The sequence below is a fragment of the Epinephelus fuscoguttatus genome, linkage group LG9, assembly GCF_011397635.1.
Source record: "Epinephelus fuscoguttatus linkage group LG9, E.fuscoguttatus.final_Chr_v1".
Lineage (NCBI taxonomy): Eukaryota > Metazoa > Chordata > Actinopteri > Perciformes > Serranidae > Epinephelus > Epinephelus fuscoguttatus.
Window position 1 is genome coordinate 19,489,717 of NC_064760.1, and position 7,397 is coordinate 19,497,113.

General features: G+C 40.2%; 1 protein-coding gene across 1 annotated transcript in view; it reads right to left on the reverse strand.

Moving 5' to 3' along the window:
- Positions 1–6,889, reverse strand: part of lnx2b (ligand of numb-protein X 2b) — a 29,663-nt gene extending 22,774 nt beyond the window's left edge. The window contains exon 1 of the mRNA XM_049585718.1: positions 6,621–6,889. The gene's annotated coding sequence lies outside the window, so the exon portion shown is untranslated. The remainder of the gene's footprint in view (positions 1–6,620) is intronic.
- Between the last annotated feature and the right edge of the window lie 508 nt (positions 6,890–7,397).

Sequence of the window (7,397 nt, forward strand, 5' to 3'; positions counted from 1 at the left end):
ACACGGTGCAAGAATGTGAAACAAAAAATAAACAGTACACTAAAATTAAATCCACCCAGCTGCCCTACAGTAAAGCGTACAGCTGGGTTTCTTACCAACAAAACATTCCCAGTTTCGTATCACTTTCTAACTAAGGCGTATTATTTGCTTTGTGATAAGGTGACATGCCCGAGCAGGGAGTCACAGCTGACCACAGAGAGCACCCGATGGGTTACAATGAGGATAAAGCATGTCTTCATTAGAGCAGAGGTCATCCTCACAGGAAGACATACAATGACCCTGGAGATTACTGGTACCCTCCTGTTTATGTTGTCTGAAGGTGGTTAGCTCTGGAGCCATCTATCAATGTCCACCATCACCACACTGACACAGCAGTATATAACTCCATGTTTCTCAAGGATACAGCGGGACATCAATAACAGGTGCTCATATTTCTTGGGATCCTCTGAAATGGAGACTGTGTAGTGCAGAGACAATTATTCAATTGGTTGATTAATAATTTTAGTTCAATGCACACAGCTATTTAAATGCAGGCTTTGCTGCTGTCTATGATTTATATCAATCTAAAGTAAGTATCTTTGGCTTTGGACTGTTGGGTCATACAAATAACATCACGTAAGACTAAAAACGTCACCTCTGGGAGCATTTTTCACTATATTTGAAATTTTATTGGCCAAATGATTAATAGACAAAATATCTGGCTGATAAATTCATGATAAAATAATTGTTAGATGTAGCTCTAAACCGTACTACCTATGGGGTTTGGAGTGTTGGTCGCAGAAAAACGGCAATCTGAAGATGTAACCTTGGGCTGTGGGACATTTTTTTTTATTATTTTTTGACTAAAATATTAACTAACTCATAAAAAGCAATGATGAAAATAATTATTTCTTGCAGTTAGGGCTAGGTATTGTTTAAAAGATTATGATAGTAGTACTGATACTTGTACCCTTAAACTGATATTGATATGGAGTACTTGTGAACGGGTGCCATGTGGTATAGCCATACTTTTGAATATCTTGGTAGAAAATCTGTACAGTGAACTGCCAACTCCATCAAATACACCACCCTCAACTTCACCTTACCACAGACTGTATAGGTTGTAGCTGCTGCTGCAGGAGTGTGAGCCTTGCTATGGGGACAGTTACAAGAGTCTGCCTGCAAACATGCAGTGACAGAGCTAAATGTTAGCATCACATGGCAAATGTTAGTTAACGGTTAACAGGTATAACGACGGAGTTGAGCAGTTTGGTGCTCGTGTTAGTTTGTGATGCAGCATGTTAGCTACTGCTGTGTTAGCTCATGCTAACCAGGCATATGATGAACTGTCCGTTAGCTGAGGACAGCAGCTCCAGAGACTTCAGCAACAAGAAGGTTTGCTGATCTAGCAGGGAGTCTGGACGGTCCAAGATTAGACCCATGGCGCAAAAAAGGAGACAATTCAGTACCGTTTGGTACTGGGTTATAAGTACCAAAACCTAGCCCTATTTACAGTCCTCCAAAACATATGTGTTCATTTGCATTTCAGTCGTCTACTGTTTTAAAGGAAATCCTATAGTTTTGAATTTCTTTGAGAATGTTTGTATCCATAGGGATGGCATGATACAAGATTTTATCACAGATTAACATGAAAATCCCTCACAATAGGTTGATCATCATGAATTTCCATTATAGGGATAATTGTGAATATTGTGTCTAGCAGAACTTAAGAGACCGCTGGGCAACCAGCGATAAAGAGACTCTGCAAACAAAATGTAAGGTAAAGTGAATCCAGTATGTTTTAATGCCATTTTAAGAGTTGTAAGCATATTTTTAAGAGTATTACGATAATATCATCAATCACAATTATTCTGGCCAGGATAATGGTGTTACGAAATTTTCATATTGTCCCAAGTCTAGTTGTATCATTAATTCATCTATTTCAACATCACTAGCACACTTACACAGATATAAATTACTCCTAATTCTACACTAGAGCAGAAAATTACTTTTCAGTTATCCCAGACTTAAATAAACATTCCCAGCCTTGTTGGTAAAACTAGAACAACAAGACAGTTTTGCAACGGATGGGATAAAATATGTTTTTACACGTTTACAGCCAACCAAAGCTCAACACCAGACTGGTCGTATTGAGCCCTACTCAATGAGACCAGCCTTGTTGAGGGAACGCCTTTATCCAAATCAAATGCTTTGTAATCATGTGACAGTCTAAGCTTTGGAGGGAAATGTCTGTGGCTCTACAGTATCCTCCAGTCTCCCAGCGGATTACCAGTGGTGGCGTTCCTTCAAAGCCGAGCCGAATCACTCGCTTTGATGGTCGATGTGAGTGAGTCACATGTGTTGCCACACCTTCATTAGACGCAGGTGAAGCCCTGTTAGACAAATAATTTCCCCATGAGTCCATGAGACCGGAGGTGTGTCACGTCTACCTCAGCCTTACGCATGTCTGGTACTACTAAGATCAAAAAAAAAAAAAAAAAACAAACCACATGAATTGGAAATTAATCAGTTTACTACTCAGAGATAAATGACTCTATTATCAGTGTCTGAGTGTGACATAATCAAGTGAAAAGCTCCAACATGTCCAAGATGACGCTTTTATGGCTGCACCAATTACGTGTTCCTTATCACTAGTTACACATGCATCTATTACTGAAATAAAATCTATTTTAAGGCATTGTTTGAACATTATGTAACTGCTGTAGACGCAGCATGCAAAGTCAAAAAGCTGCTTTAAATACAACCAATATTTGCATTGCATATTTGTATGCACGAAATGATCAACAACACAACAAAACAACAAAAACACCCATCTGAGAGCGATTTCAAACTATTATTCCCCAGATTGTTTTCCACTCCGACTTGCTCCCTGCTTGTACTTTCGAACAACCAAACCAGCTGAGTTCTCAGCCCCGCTGCAGACTCACACGTGGTGTGGTACCAGTGTCTCGCCGACATGTCACACATTAAAGTTAAGCTTATATTCACAGGGCTGCTGAGCCTCCCACTGCACAATAGCCTGCCTGCACATACCAAACAAACACCACTCTTAACTTATTATCAGACACGGATGTTGCCTTTGTGTTCACCGTGAAGGGCAGAAGGTAACAGTAAACCCAAAACAAAAGTCCCCTGCACATTTTCTTATGGTGAAAGTCACTGAACCAGCCAACACAAACAGAGATGAGTGTTATCACTCAGCTGATGATTGATTTTACTCAAAAACAGATGAAAGGTCAAACATGACTGGTTGGGATCTGGATTTTCCAAAACAGACAAAATGCATTTAGTGACCTTCACATTGTATTGCTTTATCACAACAATTCAGCTTCAACACTCTGTTGTCTGCATACCTGCAACAGCAACTAGGGATGCACCGAATATTCGGTAACCAAATATATTCAGCCGAATATTGCAAAAAAAACACACATTAGGTATTCGGTGGAATAAGTTAAAAGCAAGGCCGAATAATAGTGGAGTGTTTTTTGATAACGCAATCAAACAGCGTGACAGGCGGAGTAAAATGTCGGCAGTGTGGCGATCCGTCCGTCACCGCACTCGCATTTGCGACTAAAAATAGTTTTGAGCTAGCAAAATAGGCTTAAATCATTCAGCATGCTGTGTGAGCAGCCTACAGATTTGAACCACCAGCAGAAACGAAAGACGAATCCCACCGGTTCTGGGTTGAACGGGGGTCACAGACACAGACAGTAATGTAGGTTATTCCTGTCAATTACGGCGGCCATCGGCTTACCGGGCGACGGAGAAGTCGGCTCCAATAATATCCTGTTCTTGGCGTCATGACTGCCCAAAAGTACCTGAACAGCCGAGCCAGCCGAACACAGACCGTACGTGATGTGTCAGAGGAGAAACAAACCATTCACGGCCCACAAACCTCACTGCACTTTAGGGACTGTTCTTAACTGAAGGGACTTGTCAGGGGAGGAGGGTGGCTGGTTGATTTTTATTTTATTTATTAATTTTATTTTGACCCCCCCCCCCCCCCCCCATGTTAATCACTTATTGATGCTGTTTTTGAAGTATGAATAAGTCAATAAGTAATTTATTCCATTGAAATATCAGTGATGTATTATAGAAAAGTGATTTATCTTTTTATAAAAAGGCACATCTGCCTCATTTTCGCTGTGGTATCGTGATACTACTCAGAACTATAATATTTTCATTGGTATCGTACAGTGGGATCCAATTCTGGTACCTTGACAACACTAATCTGGAGGGGGTTCATCTGCAAAAACTAATGAAAAACTAAACAACGATATTCGGTATTCGGTATTCGGCCAAGCGCTTAATATTATTCGGCTTCAGCTTCGGCCACAAATTTTCATTTCGGTGCATCCCTAACAGCAACTACACATAGTACAAAATACTTTGGTAAAACAGGAGTACTTTTGCTTGACTATATTAGTGGATGTCGGATTACGCTTGTTGAAAACTACTCAAGTACAAAAGGAGTCAGTTTGAAGACTGATCTGTGAAGTAACTGCATACCTGCACATGATCTCAGTCTCATTTCCACTGCATGGTTCGGTTCGACTAAACTCTACTCGGCTCACTTTTGGTAACAAGTGCTTTTCTTTATTTCGTTCTACAGTATCCCCTCAGTGTAGGTGGGATTTTGAACTGATTACCAAAGCGACACTGCGTGAAACTGCGGTGACGTCATCTTCAGCACGACAATCCTTTCATAAGTAACCTCACAGAGCAATGTCTGCACTTCGTCAATTTTACATTACAGCGTATGTAATTTTGCAGGCTGCCATTTTATCAGATCAGATATGGTCAAGTATATAAAAAATCTGGTTGCTGTTGACGGCAGCTTGCCTATTTCAAAATGGCAAGTTTGTGCAGGATGTCCCGCCACACATTAGTGATAATTATGTCTGACCAATCTGTGATCTGCAGTGTTTTAACTCCACCTTTTCACTTGGAACCTCAACCAAGGTGGTACCAAAAACTACCAGGTACTATCCAAAACTCTGGATAGTACCTGGATAAGTCAAGCTGAGCAGACATGCGGCGTAAATGACAGCCAATTTTAGCTTTTTTTTGTGCCAAATTTCTTTCCATGTTTACCAGTGATGAAAGAAGTTCTCACTCAAAGTGCCTTAACTTTCATAGGCGTAACATATGACCTCAATATGCAGAACAGCTCCTGTCAGAGTGACGGTCTGTATTTAACTATAGTAATGTTATTGATAAAGCACTAATATGAAAGCAAAGCAGCACTGTAATGTTGTAGCTGGCTGAGGTGAAGACACACCTGAACTCTTACATGTACTGTTGGGAAGTATAATCTATAAAAATGTATCTGATTTATAAATGTGTTTTATATCACTGGTTCCCAACTGGTTCAGCCACGGTGTCCAAACCTCTCCTCAGTCATTAGTTCAAGGTACACACAGTTTAATATATTCAGCGTCATACTTGTGTTTGACCACGTCTCAAGCTAGTTTGCTGTCTCTGTTAAGTAACTCTACGTTATTTACTCACTCTACAGCAAGAAACGGCACTTCAAAATAAAAGCTCTGTGCTGGAAATGCACTGTAATTAAAAATTAAGTGTGTTGATACATTAGCAAGTCACTTGGGAACAACAGCAGTTGGGAAGCACTGTTTTATACTATACTATATTGTACTTTGTTTGATACTCTGTGTTACATCACTGTACTATATCATGTTATACTCTATTACTACATCATATATTACATTATTATCATATGCCCATGTTAATAGACATCACTAAGCATCATTATCACCATATTGTATTCAAGTCTGATGTATGCCATTTACAAAACTGACTTACTGACTCTTCACATCACACTGATGTCACTCTTGCCTTGAAAATGCATCTTCAATTGCTCTTGTGTAGTTTCTATTTTTACTTCTATTCTATTTATGTTTTACTCTCTCTGGGGTGTTTATTTTTGTCCTTTGTGCTGCTGCTGCAACAAACAAATTTAACATCTGGCAATCAAATACAGACTTATCATATTTCTTTAAAGTGATTATATGTTTTGTAGGTAATTTTACAACTGTAGTACAGTAAAAAAATATATAATATTTCCCTTTGAGATGGAGCATTAAGGGAAATACTCATGTAAAGTACACTCAAAACTGTACACAGTTGTGATATTATACATGTAAAAGCTGCTAAACAACAGCAACAAGGACATTTGTACTCACTTCACTCCCCTGCCTGGATGTGTGTGCTGTCACTGGGACCATAAATAACTCAGAGCCCCCTCTCCCTGTCAGCCCGTGACTGCTGCTTTGCTCCTAATCACTACAGCACGATGTGACAGACCCAAATGACAGAGGAGGTAATAAAAGTTAGCCTTCATGGACGGTATGACGGTTAATACAGCCGTTACACTGACATGGCTTCACCTTGGGCTCATAACCTGCTGAGAAGGCGCTAACTGCTACACACCTTGAGCTCGGAAAACTCACTTTTCTGAGTGAATATCTGCCCTAACACGTCTTTATTTAACCATTACACACGAGCTTTAAACGCTGATTAAAGGGTGAAGCAGCTTTGTTTGGTGTATTTTTACACACACGGACAGAATTAGCTCAAGTGGAGACCGAAACTCGCCTTACCTGTGTGAAGGTTGTTTTCCGGAAGCAGCTAACGTGTCGCTAGCTAAGACAAAGAGATGGCTGTGAACTCACTGAATTATGGATTTATATAAAAGCAGCTCCCTACAGACACACGGGACAGCAGACACACCGCCGAGGCTTTCTGGTGTGTTTTACCGCAGTGCTGCTGTCGGTGAGTTATCCCGGCAGCCCCGTGTCCCAGGTGTAGTCCAACCTACAGGAGAGGACTGGGCGACTTTCCCAGTTTCGACCAAACATACTTGTGAGCAGCCAGGAGCCGTGCAGCACAGGAGGCAGTCCATGCAGGTGTACACACACACACACACTGCTGCTCTGTTACTGTAGGTGTACATTAATACAGTCATGCATTTCTTTTTACAGCCACATATCAGAAACTGCTCACAGCTCTGCAATGAAATAACCACCAAATATTAATATTTGCATGCAGGGTAGAATAGCACATTAAAAACAGTGGTGGAATCACCACTTTTTACTCAGGTACATAAATACAATTTTGAGGGGGGCACTTGTACTTAAGTATTTCCACTTTATGCCACTTTATACTTGTACTCAACTATATTTCAGAGGCAAACTGTGTATTTTTTTATCCATTACATTGCTCTGACAGCTTTAGTTACTGTGCAGATTTAGATAAACTGATAAATGATGATATATTATTATAGATCAAGATATCCAGCATTAAATGGGCTCCACCTGTACTAGCTGCAACATTAAAGTGATGAACACATGAAGACACTACTCTTTTTAATCAATTCT